Here is a 22445-nt window from a genome sequence, read left to right as displayed (position 1 = left end):
ATTTTTTCATAAAATAGATTTCAGTTTTATTTTTTTTAGATGGGTAGCTTTCTGTGCCAGCACTATTTATTAAATAATTCAGTATTTTTCTTCTTTTCATATATCAAATCATGTATTTTCTGGGACTCTTTATTTTGTTCTATTGATATATTTGTTTCTTCCTATGCCTATAACAATACTAATGCAATTTCAACTGTTTACTAATATATTCTGATAGTAAGGCAAGTCCCTATTCACTATTCACCTTTATCAAAATTTGCTTGGCTATTCTCAAAAATGTTTGCTTCCTTATAAACTTTTAAGTCTTTTTATCCATTTTCCCCAAGCCTCTGCAAGGATTAAAACCGAGATTATTTTAAATTTAAACAATAATTTTTGGAAAATTGACGCTTTTATTATATCAGATCTTTCCATCAAGGAATGTGGAAAACTTTCTAAAAATGGCTAGTTAAAAGTTAGTTATGGGGCTTCCCTGGTGGCACAGTGGTTGAGAGTCCGCCTGCCGATGCAGGGGACACGGGTTCGTGCCCCGGTCTGGGAAGATCCCACATGCCGCGGAGCGGCTGGGCCTGTGAGCCATGGCCGCTGAGCCTGTGCGTCCAGAGCCTGTGCTCCGCAACAGGAGAGGCCACAACAGTGAGAGGCCCGCGTACCGCAAAAAAAAAAAAAAAAAAAAAAGTTAGTTATGAATACATCTGTTCCTGGTACTGTTTTTAATGGTAAGTCTTTAATCTTTCAACAGTCTCTTCTGTGGTAATTGATCCATTGCAGTTTTCCTGGGTCTTCTTTGATAATTTTGTTAGGAAATTCTTCTTTTCCTGACTTCAAATTTGTTGTTAAAAGTTTTATGTAATATTCTTTTATAAGTTTTTCATCTTTTATGAACCTGTGATGTCTCTTTTTAAAGTCCTGCAGTTTTGTGAGAAATTTTAATCACATTGCTATTTTTTTTCTTTTTAAAAATCCTATCGGGTTTATGTCTTTTCTCATCAGTCCTTTTAATTGAAGACCTTTATTTGAACTTGAGGGAAATCTAATATTTGTTTCATTGCTATTTCTTCTTCTAGAACTTCTTTCATATATGGGGCTCCTGCTCTATCCTCCAAGTTTCTGTGTGTGTGTTTTCCATATTTATGAAATATTATGTTGTGCTTTAAGATATTACTTTTATTTGACATCTCAGGCCACTAATTTGAGTCTAGGTGGTAGCCAACAATTCCATCAACTCATTTACTGAATTGATTAGCTCAGAAATTATGGTTTCACATACAGGAAGTATTTCGGAACTGCATTTGAATCTTTATGAATTGTCATCTGTCTGCTTCAGCAGCTGTGTGGGTGTTTTGTGCATTATGATCTATCTTCTTTTTGTAGATTGTTGGGCTGTCCTCAACTGATCACTTTTCATTATGAGCTCATATGAGCTCATTGTCTAGTTATTGGATTATCTCAAGTTGTCTGTAAGTGCTTGCATTGTGGAAGGTGAAGCAGACTTTACAAACAAGAGGCTGACTCTTATTGAAGGACTGTATGAAAATCTTCCTGCTTCCAGCTATCCTCTCTCTCTTCTAATCCCAGGTATAATGAGAGTTCAACATTTTCTTTGCTTCTCCTTAGCTCTTCAAGGCCAGAAGACCAGGCACATTCACTGATACTAATGCCAAACTTCTTCCAAGGATCCATACTGTCTTAGAAACAGGTGCTTTCCAGGTTTCTCAGTCTTCATCCTGGAGATCTCCAGGCTTTCCAAGACCATATAGAAAAAGCCCGATACAACATTTCTCCTCTGGGTGTCCCATAGAGTTTGAGTTTCACTGGAACATGAGTATATACCAACCAGCTTCAGTGGTCTGGAGGCTCAGAAAGCAGACCAGACAAAGTTGAAATAACAGGGAAAAAAGATACATTCAGGGGGACTTCCCTGGTGGTCCAGTGGTTAAGACTCCATGCTTCTGGGCTTCCCTGGTGGCGCAGTGGTTGAGAATCTGCCTGCCAATGCAGGGGACACGGGTTCGAGCCCTGGTCTGGGAGGATCCCACATGCCGCGGAGCAACTGGGCCCGCGAGCCACAACTACTGAGCTTGCGCGTCTGGAGCCTGTGCTCCGCAACAAGAGAGGCCGCGATAATGAGAGTCCCGCGCACCGCGACGAAGAGTGGCCCCCGCTTGCCACAACTAGAGAAAGCCCTCGCACAGAAGCGAAGATCCAACACAGCCATAAATAAATAAATAAAAAGACTCCATGCTTCCACTGCAGGGGGACACAGGTTCAATCTCTGGTCTGGGAACTAAGATCCTGCATGCCACAAGATCCCTCATGCTGCATGGCATGGCCAGAAAAAAAAAAAAAAAGATACATTCAGGTTCCCACCTTCCTGGAAACTTCCCACTATTTTCTATAGAAATTATGGAAATTGAGAGAACACAGTGACAGAGTGATGAGGACTGTGAAAAACTGGGCACTCCACTCAATTATTGCCAACTAGGAAAGAAAACCCTGTGTTGCCAAATCTCCCCATTTTTTTCAAAAGCAGTCATAAATTCAGAATTTTATGTAATATCTTCCCATTTCAAAATATCAATGGCTTGTTAAAATTTATTTTGTAAATACTTTGTGAGCCAAAACAAGTATGTCTGTAAGTTGAATTTAGCCTATAGCCTCCGAGGTTAGGATCTCTGGAGTAGAGGGTACTCTGGACAACACATGGGTATCTCTGACTTTGAAGTTCTGCATCATGGAGGGAAACTGTCATGCCTTCTCTTGAGGCAAGCTCCTTGAGGCAGATCCACATTCTCTACTTAGTTTTGCATTCCCCAAGGTTCCAAGTACAGCATAAGGTATGCACAGGACATTTCATACATGTTTATGGAATGAAGAAAGACAACTCTCGATGCCATCGTCAGAGACTAATGGATCATTGCTCTGGCTTTTGTAAAAATAAACAGTACTGCAGTTACGGAAGCTGCTAATGTGACAACTGAAAACGTAAGAGGGATGAGGCAAGGGGTCATGAAAAACAAATTCCCTGAAATTCCTTTTCAGGTAAGTTGGATGTGCAATGACAAGTTTTATACAAGACCAGAATATTTTCAACTGTCAAACTTTTCCGTGTCAAAGAGTTAACTGGGCAATGCTTAATGAATGAGGAAGACAGAAAGTTTTGTCCCAACCATGTGGATGTGAAGATTTCATACAATCACCTTAATGCAAAGCTTTGTCTAGTAAGGCAGTCTGAGGATGAATTCAGAACACGGATTTTCATTATTTTTCTATTTGCCATGCTTCTCTATGAGACCTTTGTAAGGAAAGGAAAACAAGAAAATCATTGTTCTATATTATACAAGCATGGAGTCTGAATAATATAATGCTGAAGAAATGGTTGTCTGAGATGGGAACTCAAACATGATTTTAAACTTGGAGGGAGAAAGGCCCAAAATCCAAGTTTTGAATTGCAAATCTACTTAATCTTTGATTGGGCTCTGATGGTCCACTCACAATAGTGCTTCTTCTATTAACCTGAGACCTATTCCCAATTACAACCTGCTTTTGGTGTTCCTGGATGACATCAAGAAGTGTGGGATTAATAGACAGTAACAGGCACACTGCAGAACAATTGTAGCAAAACACCGCATTCCCTCAAGAGCATGGAGGGTGATTTCCTGGGTCAACATATTAATGTCTAGACTTCTAAGGCTGTTGTTATTATTCTGGAAAAAAAAAAAAGCATCATTCTACTGAGTCAACAGACCATCGTGGATTTATCATTGAACTCATCTCATTTTACTCTCTAATTTAAAATTTCTTTGTTTCTCTCTGACAGTTTGAAAACATACTACTATTAACCTCAAAGAGTATTGGGTCCACTTATACATGATAGAAATATACTGTGTATAATAATATTACACATTTATTTATAATCTGTCTACTTTCAAAGAAAGGATTTGAGGTGGGCTATTCAGAGTAAATGAAAGAGATTCAATCAGCCCTTTCTGTCTGGGAATTTGAGAATCTAAGTGTACCCCAAAAATGCCAAATATGGCAATTTTCTCCAGGACTGTCACATTGCCCTACTTCCAAAGATATGACACCCAAAGAGTTCACAGCTGCGCTGTCACCACAAGTTTAAATTTGACACTGGTGATATCAAAACCATGGAAAATAATTTTTAAAAAATATCACAGCTGAGTTTATGGATTACTTAAGTTGTCATTAAGAAATAAGCTCCACGGAGTTTGATAGAGACTACTGACATTAAAGGATGCTCAGGGCTTCCCTGGTGGCGCAGTGGTTGAGAGTCCACCTGCTGATGCAGGGGACACGGGTTTGTGCCCCGGTCCGGGAAGATCCCACATACCGCGGAGCGGCTGCGCCCGTGAGCCATGGCCGCTGAGCCTGCGCGTCCGGAGCCTGTGCTCCGCAACGGGAGAAGCCACAACAGTGAGAGGCCCGCGTAACGCAAAAAAAAAAAAAAAAAGGGTTTTCAGTGAAGGAAATTTATTAAAGAATCAGCTGTGTAAAATGCTGTGCTAGGCCTTCCACATCCATTATCTCATTTAACTTCATAATAACCCCATTAACTAAGTATTATTATTTTTCTTATTCTGTATATCAGCAACAAATTTCAAAGAGGTTAAATACCTTCCCCAACAGCTGCTAAGTGACAGAATGAGGAAGCTTACTCATGTCTACCTAATTCCAACGCTTCATGTGCTCTTTCCATTACAACTGTAATGTTTGGAATTCAGATTAAATTCCATTTTTGGCCTGGATTAAAGATCTGCTCTGAGACATCTCTCAGGAGTCAAATATAATAGAGGCTAATGAAAACAGCTGATTCACCTAACAAAGCATAACACACCACAGAAGCAAGGGACAGGGTCTTACTCTTGGAACAAAATCATGGCAAGACTGAAAGCCTTCTCAGCCATTCCCTCTCAGAGAAGCCACGATAGCTAAAAGTCTACTATGAGTGTTTCTTCCTTATGCCCTTTTTTTTTTTTTTAAAAAAAGAACTATTTCTCTGGAATGCCGGAAAGGTTTATACATGAAATAAATTCACATCCAGGTATTTTGTGACTAATCGGATTTGCCTTCTTATGAGAGGAGAGAAAAGGCAGTCAACACATTTTTGGTGTGTGGAAGGCAGCAGGGCTGAAAAAAAGAATGGAAATCTGGAAATGAGAGAATGCTCCCTATTTTGTCTCCTGCTTAGGTCAAATGCTAGACATAGTACTTGGGAAAAAAGGATAAAATAAGATTCTGGTGTATCTTTCTTGCATAATCTAGAAGCTTGCAATGGGCCTGAAATTTGTAGCTATGTTCTTAATGTGAAGGAAGTCTGCCTGAAGATATTCATAAGTTTTTATTCTATTCTAGTGACCACTGATGATTTGTATCATTTTACAGGTCAAGAACTGGCATCAAGGTCTTTTCTGAACTATTTGCTTTTATATTTTTCATAATCCTATACATGAAAGGTACACTTTGAAAAAGTTAGGAAGAGATTTTTTTACCTTATCTTTGTGAATTTGACCTTTGATTATCATTAAGTTTGCACCACAAATTATGGATTTGACTAAGACCAGCCCTAGTTAGCAAATTGCGCAAAACCATAGAGGAAAAAAAAAACTTAGTGATTTATTCTGTCTCATTGACTTTCCTGCTTGACTGAATATTAGAAAGTATAATGTAACTAAATATAGAATGTACCTCAGAACATAAGGGTTGAAAGACAAGAGCCAAACTCCAAGCACCGCCTATAGCTGGCAACACACAAAGTTCCGTTTTTAAACAACTTTTTTCAAAGCTTCTAAAAAATTATTCTGCTTTTTAGAAAACACTGCCTAGCCCTGTCACATTGAGACAAGCCTGTGGAGTTGGCAGCCATCTTGTGCAGTGAAAGACAAAGTATCTGGCTCTGAGCCAAGGAAAGCCAAAGTGATCAATATTACATTCTGAAAGCACCAATGGACCCTTTGTCCCAGGACTAACTCTTCTGGGAGATGTGCCAGAAGATTCACGTGTGCACATATGTGCACACATGCAGTAACATGATGATTCAGGAAATCTAGTCATATGGGAAGATCAAAAGCACAGCAGGATATTCCTGTGACTCTGGCATTGGTCAGCAATACTTCAATGTCCACATCCAAATATGAAGGCAGCTTAAAGAGTCTACAGATGGAAGATTAACAGAAACTTGAAAAAATGTACTAAGGCAGCTTATTTTTTTTCCCGTTGTCCTTCCACCTACCATGAGCAGCCCTGGTACATTGTCAATCACTCCCTCACACCACTTTGAAGTATGACTCTGTCCCTGAATCCTACAGAGTAGATGCCAGCCTGGCCTCATCTCACCTCTTTAAGCCTCTGCCCTTCAGCACACTCACAAGTGTTTGGAACATATATTGGGGATGGAAAGGAATATGATCCCAGCCCCAAGTCCAGACGGCTACTAGAACACGTCATGTGTCTGGCACTGAAAAAGATCACATTGCCAATTTAAAACTAGAGAAATGATCTCAGTTTTGAGGGGAAAGAAAAAAGAAAGTCCATGTGGCTGATGAGAGAACAATGAAAAGATACCTCACACACACAAAGATCATTTATCTAAAAATCAAGGCCATATTTGGGATCAGAAAAAAATAGACTTAGTGGATAACATTAATAGAAGGGCCTAATGAGGCACTCTTGCTACTGTTGTCCTTACAAATAAATTTTAAGAACACATTGAGCCAGGGAGGAAATTGGTATTCAATTTAGAACTTTTTCATACGTTTAATATCTGCCTCTCTCATCATGTTTGCAATTTTTACAGTCTTTGTTATGAATAGCTTCTCATCACATTTCTATGAGGGAGATCATCATAATTACAACCTTATGTTACGGGAGAGCAGAAAGAAGTGACTTGGCAAAGGTCATGTGGCAATGCAGTGTCCTAGACAGGAAGGGAACTGATATATCTGGAAACCATTGTGAGTTGTGCATTCCAGTGTGCCTGGCAGAAAACAAGGCTCAGGTTGCCCTAGCCAAAGCCCTGAGCTTATTCAGAGACATGCGTGCTTGATGTGGATGTGATGTCTCTAAGAAGAAGAAATCAAGCTTTACTAGTAATAAATTGAGCAAAATCATGTTGGAAGCAATTTCCAAAATTACTGTTACTGCTAGGAGCGCTGGGAGTAAGATAGGGAAAGAATGAGCTGCCTTTTAATACTGGAGCATTTGATTTGGCATTTAAATTGCTACAAAATATGCTCTTAGCTAACAACCTATCATTTGCAAAAGCATATTAATTCTTTTAAGGATGTTATTTCTTTCACGAGATGCTCCAGGAGGCTACGTCCTTGTGTTCTTGGATGGTCTTGTATAGCCCACGTGGCGATGGGACAAACCAACACTTCTATCCTAGGATGCTGCTTTGCAGTAGGAACTAGGTGTTTAAATAATTTTAGAAATAAAATATCATGAAGTTCATAATTTCTGAACTCTGAATGAGCCTTCTTTCAGAACTTATCCAAACCGATAACTGTTCTTTTTCCACCAGAGTTAAAAAAAAAAACTCCATCTCCCATTACAACATAGAAGAGGGTAAGACTGAAAACTCAAATGAGAGAAATGAGAGTGTTGTAATCAGTATTTTTCAGAAACTGCCTATTACCAGGTAAGCAAATATCCTTCTGTAGTTGTTTTTAAAACACTGCACTTACTATGTGCACTTTGAAATAAATGGAGAAATTGAGAATTTTCTGTAATTAATATTGAAATTCTGATGTATAGAAGTAAACATTTAAATCGTAAGGTAAAGGACTAAAACTTCATTGGATACAGAAGAAGTCTATTAAATGAGAATATGACTCAAACTGGACAAGGACAGACACATATCCCACAGCCATATCTGAACAAGTGGCTTTCCCCAATTATTCCACAGAGAAATTAAATGTTAATATACCATATTTTTTATGTTTCAAATGTTTTAAAGTGATTATTAAATATTTCAAACAGCACAGATGAAATGGTATATTATCACCAGCTACATTTTTCAAACCTTACTCTCTTGTCATATTTGCTCCAGATCTAATTTTTTTACAAGGAGACATGGCAGGTACATTTGAAGCTCACAACGGAATACCACTCTCCACCCTCACCACTGCATTTAATTTCCTCTGTCTGTCTGCACCAGTAATTGGAAACTGGTGTGTATTTGTGTTTGTTGTTGTTGTTTTCATACTGCATTATATGTGGTTATATCAAAACCCATTATGCAGCATAATTTTGCACATTTAAAATTTTTACCCAAATGGTATAATGTTGTTCACATTCTTTTCTACTTGTTTTCACCTTCCACATTGTTTTCAACATTTATTCAAGTTGATGTATATATATATATGTGTGTGTGTGTGTGTGTGTGTGTATATATATAGTTTAATCATTATAATCACTAAAATTGGTCTACTTGTGTGTGTAAGTTGGGGAGAATACTATTTAATAACAGTTCATTTCATTGATTTTCATTTTTATTGTACTTTTTTTTTCTTTTTTTTGCGGTACGCGGGCCTCTCACTGCTGTGGCCTCTCCCGTTGCGGGGCACAGGCTCCGGACGCGCAGGCCCAGTGGCCATGGCTCACGGGCCCAGCCACTCCCCGGCATGTGGGATCTTCCCGGACCGGGGCACGAACCCGTGTCCCCTGCGTCAGCAGGCGGACTCTCAACCACTGCGCCACCAGGGAAGCCCTGTTGTTTTATTTTACATTTCCTTGGTTATAGTGAGATTGATCTCATTTTCTGTGGTATTCCTATTCATAGCCTTTGCTCATTTTCCCAGTGGGTTCTTTGACTTTTTAAATTAATTTGTAAGAGTTCTTAAAATGTTATAGATACTAATTCTTTGACAATTATATGCCTTGCAAATAATTTATATTATGCTTCTTTCTACAACTATTTATGTATTTCTGTATTTAATGTCATGCCCCATCTCTATTCTTTGACAGCTCCATTCACCATACACAGTTAATGACCCAAAAGAAATTTTACAGTAACTTCACTTTGCTTGCCTATCAACCCCATTCTTGTTCAATTCCAGATACAATTTACTTCTGACGCTTGACTCCGTTTCCTTTCATTGGCCCCAAATCTGATCTTTTGTATGACATTTAAACTTAGAGGTTTTGATATTCTGTGCTCCCTTAAACTCTTGCCAAGCACTCAGCCTTGTTCATCTCAGCTCTTTTCTTCCTGATGCAGATTTTCTGGATTTGTATAACTCATGTACCATGTTCTCATGATGGTAGATCCTTTGGTCTAGCATTAAATTTCCTAACAAATGCTAAATCTTTATCAACCTGATTTGTTTTCTTCAGGCATATATCACTGTCCTAAATCATCTTGTCCATGTCCAGAATCAAAGCAATACCACTGCTTCTTTATTATCTGTTTCATGCTCTCTACCCTCCTACCACTATGTAAGCTCCATGAGATCAAGGATTTCATCTTTTCACCATAGTATTCTCAATACTTTTAGAATGAATGAATGAATCCAGGTGTTCTTTGCACAACCTCTGAACTTTGGAAAGCTAATTCTAGCACAAGTCTTTCTAATTAAAGTTCTATACCATTCTCACACCATAATATACAACTGAAGAGATGAATAAATGAATAGAAGAGTGAATGAAGTAATTTCAAAACTGCTTTCCTCCCAATATTCCCTATTTTCAGAATGGAGTCGTCATCTCCTTTTATTTTTCTAGTCCAAGAACCTCAGAGTCATCCTAAATCTTTCTCTTCTCCTTGCTCTAGCATACCCAATTTTGTCAGTTCTACTTTCTGAATATTTGCCCTTCCTCCCCATCTCCATGACCATTGCCCTAGTTTATCTCCATCCTCTTCATCTTCTACACGTCTATCAGAGGGATAATTCTAAACACAAGTGCTATTATGTTATACTTCTGCCCAGCTCTGCCACTGAGCTGCACGACCTTGGGCAAGTAACTTAACCATGTTGTACCTTACAGAGGATTGTTGTGGGGCTTAAGTGAATTAATATAATGAATAATAATAATATTTAGAACAGAGCCTGGGATATGGTGACAGTCAATATATGTTACTAAGTATTATTTTATTAGAACTTAGTATTCTTCAATGAACTTGCATTGCTTATAGGAAAACAAAAATATGTCACAGCACAAAACAACATTTTTGCCAGGCATGTAAGACATTTACTATTTGACCCTGCCCACTGCTCTCTATTCACTTCCCCCTCTTCTCACTCTAAATTCTAGTAATACCAAATCACTTTGCATTCTCTATACATAACATGCTTCTTTATAACATTGCACACACTGGTGTCATCCTTTTCAAACTTCTCTTACCATTTAAGTCTCAGCTTTAATGCTGTGTCCTCTGATGAACCTTGCCAGACATATCTTGATAAAGTCAGGTGCTTCCCTGGAAGTACCACTTAGCTTTGTGTATATGCCACTTACAGCTATTATCTTACTGTATTATTAAATTTTAAGTAGTATTTCTGAATCTTCAGTAAACTGTATACTTCTTTGGGGCAGAAATAGTTCATTTAATCTTTTTTTCCTTTTTCCTAGTACCAGGGTCTGGCATTTAGTACATATCCAACAATTATTTATTGAACAGATATATGAATTACCTGGAATGGCCTATATTATGGATAGGGGAATAACATTTTGAATAAAGGAAAACCCCACCATTATTATTCATGACTCTCTGCTGAGAAAAACTCCAATTCTGCATATTTAGTGATTTAAGTATGTAAGCTCATCCTTTGAAGAATCTCATAGCTTGTGATCTATTTTACCTTCATATATTCCTTCTCTAACACTCTTCCTTTCTTTATGTAGATACAAGTTTCTGACTTGCATCATTTTCCTTCTTTCTGAAGAATTTCTTTAATATTTATTGCAGTGCAGGTGTCCTGACAACACATTCCCTCAATTTTTGTTTGTCTGAGAAAATCTTTATTTGTCTTTCACTTTTGAAGGATAATTTTACTGAATCAAGAATTCTATTTTGGTGGATTTTTCTTTCAACACATTAAGTATTTCACTCTACTCTTTTGCTTACATGACTTCTGAAAATAGGTCTGATGCAGTTTCTATCCTTGCTGTTCTGTAGGTAAGGTGTTTAAACTCTGGTTTCTTTCAAGATTTTTGTCTTTGATTGTCTGCCATTTCAATATTGTGTACCTATGTGTAGATTTCTTATTTTATCCTACTTGGTATTTTATGAGCTTTCTGGATCTGAGTTTGGTGTCTATCACTAATTTTAGAAAATTCCCAGTCATTATTACTCCAAATATTTCATCTGTTCCTTTCTCTTTATTTTCTTTCTGATAGTCCCATTGTATGCATATTATACCTTTTGTAACTGTCCCAAAGTTCTTGAGTATTCTGTTTGGTATCATTCCATTCTTTTCATTCCTTTTTCTCTTTGCATTTCAGTTTAGAAGTTTCTATTAATGTTTCTTCAGGCTCTCTGATTCTTTCTTCAGTTGTGTCCAGTCTATTGAGGAGCCCATCAGAGGCACCTTTCATTCCTGCTACAGTGTTTTTTTTTTTTTTTGCGGTACGCAGGCCTCTAACTGTGTGGCCTCTCTCGTTGCAGAGCACAGGCTCCGGACGTGCAGGCTCAGCGGCCATGGCTCACGGGCCCAGCCACTCCGCAGCATGTGGGATCTTCCCGGACCAGGGCACGAACCCGCGTCCCCTGCATCGGCAGGCGGACTCTCAACCACTGCGCCACCAGGGAAGCCCGCTGCTACAGTGTTTTTGATTCCTGGTATGCCCTTTTGATTCTTTCCTAGAATTTCCACCTCCCTGATTACATCACCCATCTGTTCTTGCAATCACCCACCTTCTTCTTTAGGACATTTTTCTTAGCACATTAATCATAGTTGTTTTAAAGTTTCAGCCTAATAATTCCAACATTCATGTCATACATGACTCTGGTTCTGATGCTTGCTCTGTCTCTTCAAACTGTACTTTTTGTCTTTTAGTATGCCTTATAACTTTTTATTGAAAGCTAGAAATGGTGTACTGGGTAAAAGAAACTGAGGAAAGTAGGCCTTTTTGTGAGGTTTTATGTTTATCATACTAGGAGTTAGGCTGTGTTTACTGTTTGCTGTAGCTGTAGATGTCAGAGGCTAAAATTTCCTATGGTGGACTTACAGTTGTCTCCCCTGTCGTCTTTGGGTTTCCTTAGAGATATCAATTTTTTTTTTTAATGTCTACTGCTTCTCAGTAGAACTACAGGGAATATGCTGATACTTCCAAGAAGAAATGGCTGAGTGGTGCACAGGTAATCTCACCAAGAAAGGTAATCTCTCCAAATATGTATGGAGGAATCTACTGGTATTGAAAGGGTCATGCAGCCAGCAGACATTTAAATGGCTATCAATGTGGCAGAAAGACTGAAGACCACATGCCCCCTACCCAATATCTTCACCCTATGTAAAATCTACAAACTGTGACATAACCCAGGATGGAGAAGTCCAGGAAAACCTAATGCTTATGTTTTCTGCCTTGTGGGTTGAAGGCTTAAAATATTAATTATATTAATTTATGATTGGGAAAACCCATTTATGATTAAAAACTCTCCAGAAAGTGGATAGAGAGGGAACATACCCCAACATAATAAGAGTCATATATGACAAACCCACAGCTAACATTATAGTCAATGGTGAAAAGCTGAAAGCATATCCTCTAAGATCAGGAAAAAGACAAGGATGTGCACTCTTGCCATTATTATTTAACATAGTTTTGGAAGTCCTAGCCATGGCAATCAGAGGAGAAAAAGAAATAAAAGGAATCCAAATTGGAAAAGGAGAAGTAAAACTGTCACTGTTTGCAGATGAAATAATACTATACATAGAAAATCCTAAAGATGGTACCAGAAAATAACTAGACTTCATCAGTGAATTCAGTAAAGTTGCAGGATACAAAATTAATACACAGAAATATGTTGCATTTCTATACACTAACCATGAAAGATCAGAGAAAGAAATTAAGGAAACAATCCCATTTACCATTGCATCAGAAAGAATAAAATACCTAGAAATAAACCTGGGAGGCAAAAGACCTGTACTCCAAAAACTATAAGGTGCTGATGAAAGAAATAGAAGATGACACAAACAGAAGGAAGGATATACCATGTTCATGGACTGGAAGAATCAATATTGTCAAAGTGACTATACCACCCAAGGTAATCTACGGATTCAATGCAATCCTTATCAAATTACCAATGGCATTTTTTGCAGATGTAGAACAAAAAAAAAATCTTAAAATTTGTATGGAAATACAAAAGACTCTGAATAGCCAAAGCAATCTTGAGGAAAAAAAAAAAAAAAAAAAAGGAGCTGGGGGAGTAAGGCTCCCTGACTTCAGATTATACTTTAAAGCTATAGTAATCAAAGCAGTATGGTACTGGCACAAAGACAGATTTATAGATCAATGAAACAGGATAGAAAGCCCAGAAATAAACCCATACACGTATGGCCAATTAATCTATGACAAAGGAGGCAAGAATATACAGTGGAGAAAAGAGAGTCTCTTCAATAAATGGTGCTGGGAAAAATGGACAGCCATATGTAAAAGAATGAAATTAGAGCATTCTCTAACACCATACACAAAAATAAACTCAAAATGGATTAAAGACCTCAATGTAAGACCAGATACTATAAAATTCTTAGAGAAAAACATAGAACACTCTTTGACATAAATTTCAGCAATACTTTTTTGGATCCACCTCCTAGAGTAATGAAAACAAAAATAAACAAATGGGACCTAATTAAACTTAAAAGCTTTTGCACAGCAAAGGAAACTATAAACAACAAAAAGACAACCCACAGAATGGGGGAAAATATTTGTGAACAATGCGACCAACAAGGGATTAATCTCCAAAATATACAAACAGCTCATGCAGCTCAATATCAAAAAACAAACAACCCAATCAAACAATGGGCAGATCTAAATAGACATTTCTCCAAAGAAGACATACAGAAGGCCAAGAGGCACATGAAAATATGCTCAACATCACTAATTATTAGAGAAATGCAAATCAAAACTACAGTGAGGTATCACCTCACACCAGTCAGAATGGCTATCATCAAAAAGTCTACAAACAATAAATGCTGTAGAGGGTGTGGAGAAAAGAGAACCCTCCTACATTGCTGGTAGGAATGTAAATTGGCATAGCTACTATGGAGAACAGTATGGAGTTTCCTTAAAAACACTAAAAATAGAGCTACCGTATAATCCAGCAATCCCACTCCTGGGCACATATGTGGAGAAAGCCATAACTCAAAAAGATACATGCACCCCATGTTCATTGCAGTGCTATTTACAATAGCCAAGACATGGAAGCAACTTAAATGTTCATTGACAAAGGAATGGATAAAAAAGATGTGGTACCTATATACAATGGAATATTACTCAGCCATTAAAAAGAATAAAATAATGCCAGTTGCGGCAAAATGGATGGACCTAGAGATTATCATACTAAGTGATGTAAATCAGACAAAGACAAATATCATATGATATCACTTACATGTGGAATCTAAAAAATGATACAAATGAACTTATTTACAAAAAAGAAACAGACTCACAGACTTAAAAAACAAACTTATGGTTACCAAAGCTGAAAGATGGTGGGGGGGAGAGATAAATTAGGAGGTTGGAATTAACATATACATACTACTATATATAAAATAGATAATCAATAAGGATCTACTGTATAGCACAGGGAACTCTACTCAATACTCTATAATAATCTATATGGGAAAAGAATCTGAAAAAGAATAGATATGTATATGTAAAATTGAATCACTCTGCTGTACACCTGAAACTAACACAACATTGTAAATCAACTATACTCCAATATGAAATGAAAATTAAATTTAAAAACTTTTTTTAAAATTTACAATGGGGGGGCTTCCCTGGTGGCGCAGTGGTTGAGAGTCCGCCTGCCGATGCAAGGGACACGGGTTCATGCCCCGGTCCAGGAGGATCCCACATGCCGCGGAGCGGCTGGGCCCGTGGGCCATGGCCACTGAGCCTGCGCGTCCGGAGCCTGTGCTCCACAACGGGAGGGGCCACAGCAGTGAGAGGCCTGCGTACCGCAAAAAAAAATTTACAATGGAGAAAACATTTCTTTCCAACCTGAATTTGTAGACATATTCACATTTTTATTAGATCCCTATGCTCTTCTTTAAAACAGAGGGTACATACCTACATTCAAATGATTTCAGAAAGTTTCTCCAATTCTCTTTTAATAGGATTCATCTTCCAGAAAATTAATAAATATGGAACACAGAAGACTTAGGCAAACTAGACTTTATTGCTGTAAAAACCATTTTGGATTAAACCCAATCTAAATAACTCAGTATGAAACTAAACAGGAACAAGATAGAACAACAAAATTACAACAAATAAGAAACTCAGAAGGGTCAAAAATGCTAATATTTACCAGTATTATGAGCTCCTAATTATTAATTGTGTCACAACTTAGCCTTGTGACACCTCATTACTACTGTAGTCCTCTTACTGTCCAATGTTCCTGCCCCTTCAAATTCTCTTGTCCCAAACATTACAGCTGCTATGGGCATCACATAAAAATTTGCTGCAATCATTGGCACTTCAGCTTAGTAATTATTCTAACTTTTTTCTATCATCCTGGACTCTTTGAACACCCTCACAAATTGGTTCTCTTAAATCTCCAGTCTCCCTTGCCTTTGGATCTGGGATTGCTCATCTGTTGATAACCCAACCTCAGACCATCCTGATTGTTATGGGTTAATTTTATTTCTCTGCTTCCCCTCCCCACCAAAGATATGTTGGAGTCCTATCCCCCAGTACCTCAGACTATGACCTTATTTGGAGATAGAGTCTTAACAGAGGTAATCAAGTCAAAATGACTGGTGTTCAATATGACTGGTGTCCCTATAAAAAAGGGAGATCTGGATGCAGAGACAGAAACATACAGAAAGATGATGTGAAGAGACACAGGGAGAAGATGGCCATCTCTAAGCCAAAGAGAAAGCCCTGGAACAGATCCTTCCTCACAGCCCTTGAAAGGAATCAATCATGATGACACCTTGAGTTCAGACTTCTAGCCTCTAGAACTGCGAGATGACAAATTTCTGTTGTTTAAGCCACCCAATTTGTGGTACTTTATTATGGCAGCCCTAGCAAACTGATACACTGATCCTCATCTGACATCACCTTGGAATGCTGCTTCTGATCATTGTTCTTTGGCTCCAGGCACAGAAACCAAATGCAGGATGTCCCACCACATAAAACACAGCAGCAAAACAATATTCCTTATGCTCCCTATCAGGAGAAGTAAACATAGCCACACCTTGAGCTTCAAGAACATTTTTCTTTATGCCTATATATGAGTAATAATTATCAGTCTCTTTCAAAACACATAATTCACTGTTGTATTTACTAGCCAATGTTGTTAAAGATATTGTTCACCACATCACCCATATCCTTACATGGAATCCTATGTGAGAAACTTGTTCTGAAATTCAGTGTTTCACAATTTGGCAATATCTATGAAAATTAGAAATGTAATGATAATCTATGACTAAGAAATTCCACAAGGCCCTGAAGGTGGATACAAGCTTGGATTGTCTAAAGATCAGGAAAAAGGCCGGTCTTAATCTTTAGGTGCTTCGAGATGTGGATCTTTCTGAGACAGTTTGTTCTTCAACTTAGTGAATAATCAAGAGTAGAATAGAGTGAGAAATATCCCTAAAACATCAAATATTTTCTGTTTGACCCTCTTGGATCCTTGGAATTTGGGACATTTAGAATGAGGATTTCAGTTCATCATAGATCTTGCCCATACCATGTAGCTGTGACTGTTCACTTTGTGGATCCTGAGACACAGATCCTCAGAGTAAGAATAATGATATTGATACGAATCAGGTTACAGGGCCACAATACCCATCAGGTGTGTCTTTTAAAGTAGCTCTATAGCGTAGCTAAGACAGCACTCAAACTGTACATAAAACAGTAATGATAGACTGCTTATAAAGTATTAATACGAAAGCTTAGAAACCTTATATGCTCAGAAGAAACAAACACTTTGCACCTGCTCCTGTAATCCTTACATAAGGGAAGGAAGAGCTGTAATTTAGACTGTTTTGTGGTTTCTTTGTCTTCTATCTGCCCCAAAGAAAACAAATACACACACAGCTGTTATAGCACTTGCTTTCTGCTCCAGAAGAGCATAAGTATGGAGTAGAAATCTTGACTGCTTGCAGACATTGCCTAATAACTAAAAAGTGACAAACACAGCAGGTCTCTCCTGGTTCCAGTAAGGAGGCAGTAATTTATTATAAAAGCAACTCTGCAGCTGCAGTGATGGCTGTTTTATGCTCATTTGTGCACCAGAGTCGGTCCATGCATAACTGTGTAAGTTTAAAGCTGAGGAAGTAACATCACTACTGTGGGCCTGGAGGTAGAAAGCACTATGATGATCCCAAATCAAAAGAGGAAAGTGACCAGTCCTACTGAGATAGAACCAGTTTCCCAAGCTTGGTCCCATCAAGGCCAAGAGTGACTCCAGTTGAGAGGTAGTGACCCGAGATTAAGTCAGTGCAGTTTTTAAAACTATATATTTTATTTTTTACATTTCACAAACAAAAAATTTGTGAATTCCAGACCATGTACAATTTAAACCTTTTCAAAGGGCCATGAAGTTGCAATACAGTAAGGTGCTTGGCTGAGGTTGGTGATGTCAGTGAATTTAACCCTTATTTTTGACTATTATTTCCTGTAGTAGTTATCGGTGGTATTGGTCAAAGATGTTATTTTTTAAAATCCCATTGATTATAGAGAGATGGAATGTCCTTCAAAGTTCCCTTTGGAAAGCTCTTACTTTTTCTTCCTACTATAAAGTAAATAATCTTGTGATAATTTTTAAGAAGAATCATTTGGCATAATATGAAGATATCAATCACAAGTGCTATGAAGCATTTCAGAAAAGCTTACTCATTCATTAATTCATCCAGCCAGCTCTGATTAATTGCTGAGGTGACTTTGAAACTGACAGCTGAAGAAAGAGCAAAAGCTAATCTTAAGCAAAGTAGGTGTGATGACCATTATAGACAAGGAAATGGCCTAGGTGAAGAGAGGGGTAGGAGGTAAAGTTAATCCAGTTAATGAAAGGAAGTGTGCTAAACCTTGGGAGAATAGAGAGAAGGACAAATCCCAGTGGGAGCTTACATTCCAGTAGAGGGAAATAGATATGTGAACTAATAAAAGTAATAGAATGTGATCAATTTTATGATAAGGTGAACGATGGTTCAGCAGGGTCCAAAGATAATAGTGGTTAACTCTACCAGGCTTTCTATAATGCTTGAGCTGAGTCATGAAATATGGCGATATACTCCCCAGACTTTTCAGAGAATGACAAATGCTCTAGACAGAGAAAACTGAAAATGTGAAGGCAGAAGTTGAAATAGCTTGATACATTCAGGTTGCTGAAGCTTGCTCCATTTGGAATAAGGGTTCATTCATATACTCATTCGTTAAACAAGTTCCTTAGAATAGTGAACGAGATGTGTTCAGCCTATGCCTGCATGGAGACTACTTTATAGTGATGGAGGCAGATTTTTAAAGTACGATGTAAATAAATATATAATTACAAATTTTAAGTGTTTATAAAGAAAAAAGTGAGAGCTAAGATAGATATAGAGAAAGAGACATGAGGAGGAATAGAAATATTCTTTAAAGTCTAGGAAGTGCTCTTGTGAGAGGTGACTTTTAAAATGACATTGAAGAATGAACAAAAGCTAATCTTAAGCAAAGTAAGTGTGATGACCATTAGAGACAAGTAAATGGCATAGGTCCTGATATGTGAAGAGAATGGTGGGAGGTAAGGTTAATCTAGTTAATGGAAGGAAGTGCATGCCATCACTATGCTAAAGTGTTTAATCTCGCTCTTGTAGGCAATACAGAACCACTGGATAATGTTGAAAGAGACAAATACAATCATATTTGCATTTTAAGAAATCTACTTTCTTGGCAGGGTAGACAGGTATTGTCCATAAAGTAACCAGTTAGGAAATTGCTACAGTGGTCCAGTCAACGGAAGAAGGATTTCTGGAAGCGAAGTTAAGGAAGGAAAATAGAAGGTGCATATAAAACAAGCCCACATTTACACAAATAGTAGTGAAATTCAGGAAATTTAAGGCAAAGGGAAGATCAAAAAACCAGAGGAAAACTCAGTGGATGTTGCTTTTCATGAGACTTCTTTAAGGCCTCCTTTCTGACTCCAAGTATTCTTTCTCCTTGGTATCGAGTTTGCCTACTCAGCCTGCCTTGTTTACCAGAAGTCTATATAATTTTCTAAATATTTTGAAGTTATAGTTTTAATTATGCCTAGGTTATATATTTTAACAAATTTAAAATTTTAATTTTCTATTGTAGTTTATTTTCATACTTTTCAAAAGGTAATTTCTAACTTTATTATCTTATTGTCATAAAAGACTTGTTTTATTTCTGCTTTTCTGTGGCATTCTTTTTGTCATAAACTACAGTAATAATCGGCACTTGATTGTGATAACCACAATCAGTTCAACTCTTCTTTGTTTAATCAATCACAGAGGCCAATCTTTGACTGTCTAAGATTTATGTCTTCTGTTAACAGAATCCTGCACTCATTAACAAGTTAGTTCACTCCTGCCTGAGATACAGAGGCAACTAAATTCAAAAGATATAATATCAGGCAACATTGTGTCTGCCTTCAGTGTCTGTAAGTTTCAGCAAGTATATTTTGGGTACTCGAAGTTTTATCACTAGCATCAAAGAGAATCAAGAATTGTAACCTGACTCTATTCATTCAACAATGTTCTACCCTTAAACTTTATTAGTCAAACTTCTTTCAGCCTACTATATAGTTGAGTTTCTTTCCACTTGGGAAAAGGGAGAACAGTGTCAGCTGGGCATAGGGTGAAATGTACAGGGTATCAATGACTGAATGGATCACCAAGCACTACCTGAAATATGCTTCTCTAGGCCTGTGTATGTGTGCATGTATTTGTGTGCACTTCCAAATATATTCCAAAGTATTCAATGTTAGTAATACTATTTAATTTGTACTGATTTTAAGGATGATAAAGCAACATTGTCCTACAGCCTCTAAAGATTCTTCTTTAATTAATAAATTGTATTATAGTTCCCCATCTGGTTTTCCTTCAGTCTGAATGGCTTATTGGAATAGACTCTACATTTTAGACATGTCCTTGGAAAACCTATGTTCTATCAGTGAAAATCCTGAGAAGTAATAATAGCAAGAAACTTGATTGTATCTCTTGCTTCAGTTTTCCAAAAGAAAGCCAATTATATCAATTTAATTATCTTTCTCGTTCTTTTACCCTAACATGTCTACAGTTGTGTGTTCCTTCTTGGTGTTTCCATTGTAGCTTATGCATCTAAAATAGGGATAATGAATTTTTAAATATTATGTAATAGTTTTATAATATGTTATAAAACTACAAATATATAATCTATTTTAAATGTCATAAGAAAATAAATACACATAATATATAATAAACATTAAAATAGAAACCCTTTTCCCCCTATTTCCATTAACTTTCTATTTATTTGGAAATATCCATCTGCTGGAAATGGCAAATAGAAATGGAAAATAAAAGAGTAGTGGATATTCAACTACTGACTACCAAAATGGGATTTTTGAGTCATTTTTTTATGACAGTGTTCTTAGAAGCCAAGCATTGTGGAAAGAAAAAATAAATCTCTAATTTTTTTCTACTCTTTTTAAAACATCAAGAAGCAGGACAGACTGACCTGAATATCAAATTCCCATGGGTAGAGAGAATTCAGAAGACATATATCCTTTCCATACAGGAAAGTGAGCAAATTCTACTTCTTCTAGCCTAAAAGGTTGTGGGAAGAAAAGTTTAAAAGACATGGGAGGAGGTTCAGTTCCTCAGTCATTCTCCCCCACAAAGTACCCCCCCTCCATTTCCCACCAACTCCAAGAGATTTTCCCCCTTCTTCCTATTTGCAACTCTTGAAAGAGATGATCTCACAGGGTGCTGTCTTGTACCAAAACAAAAACAAAAATAAAGAACAAACAAACCACACACACAAAAACAAAAAACAATGGAAAGGCTTGGTTTGCTTATAAGACTTGAGCTAGCCCTCTAAATACTCCATCAACTCCTTTAGTGTGTGAAAAAGATCCAGAAATTTGCATGCAAGGGGAGGGGAGGTAAGGAAAGCAGTTGAGCCATTGGGCTTATATGGTATTGCTGTGACAAGGGATGAGAGGACTTAACCAAAAGGATCCTAATCCTAGGAATCTGAATACAGTGAGCTAAAACCGAGAGGGTTGTGCAATGCTAGAGTCAAACTGGAGCTTAATGAGCCAGGGTGGACCACTGCGGCCTAACCAGCTATGAGAAGCAAAAGCACACCTTCATCAATAATACCTGTGAAAGGGAGGCCAGGAATAAATTCCAACCAGAAGCTTTGTCATACAGGGCCTAGAAATCAACACAGGGCCATAGATCTTATTTGTGGATCTTAGACTCTCTCTTTCCAGCCTCTTTGAGACTTGAAACCCCTTCCTAACATTCTCAGATGCTAACCTAGAAGAAAGCCAGGGGAATGGAAAACAAGCTGAAAGATTGAGCATTAACATCCTCAAGGATAACGAATTATCTTTGAGAAACTATTGAATCCCCAAGAGTCTGAGATACCATTACTTATTGAATTTAAGCTTTTCTTTTGGTCCTACTGGATGAAGGACTAGGGGAATAGATCAATTTTAGAAATTAAAGAAATTACTTTTTTCAGTTTGAAAAATATAGTGTTCAATCATCAACTCTGCCACACAAAACATTTTCTTAATATCTGTTTATCTCCCCTCTTAGACAGTGAGTGTATTGTGGGAAGACCTGTTTTGTTGTTTGGTCTTTTTAAATCTTCAGGGTTAGTAGGCACTCAGCACATGTTAAGTGAGTGAATTAGTGTATGAATGAGTATCTAGTGCAGAAAGGCCTGGGGGATTGTTTTACAAGTACCCATTTTCCTGATTAGGATTTGAGGTAAACAGGCATGAAAAGTGCAATGAAGACAGACATCTTGTTGAGAAGTCAAGCTCTGGATGAAGAGATGAATCTTCAAATATAGAAAATCAAGCCTTACAAGGGTTACTGTGTTGAATTCTATTTGACCTTTAATCCCAAATGCCATTGAAAGCAACATAAGCAAAAAAAGAATGTTGGAATCTTCACTTCATGCGCTGTCTGACTCACTATTTATACTTTTTATTTGATCTTCAATAAGGCTCCCTTTACCTCATACATGAGTTATGGGTTCAAGGTTTTTATTAGTCTTCTTGCTGCAGCAGGGTGCAGTAGCTGAAATTCTTCTTCAACCTGTAC

Source organism: Delphinapterus leucas, chromosome 1 (assembly GCF_059928025.1).
Source record: "Delphinapterus leucas isolate spDelLeu-1000000601 "Yukka" chromosome 1, BTC_Dleu_Yukka2, whole genome shotgun sequence".
NCBI classification, from domain to species: domain Eukaryota; kingdom Metazoa; phylum Chordata; class Mammalia; order Artiodactyla; family Monodontidae; genus Delphinapterus; species Delphinapterus leucas.
Note: the sequence above shows the minus strand (reverse complement) of the source record.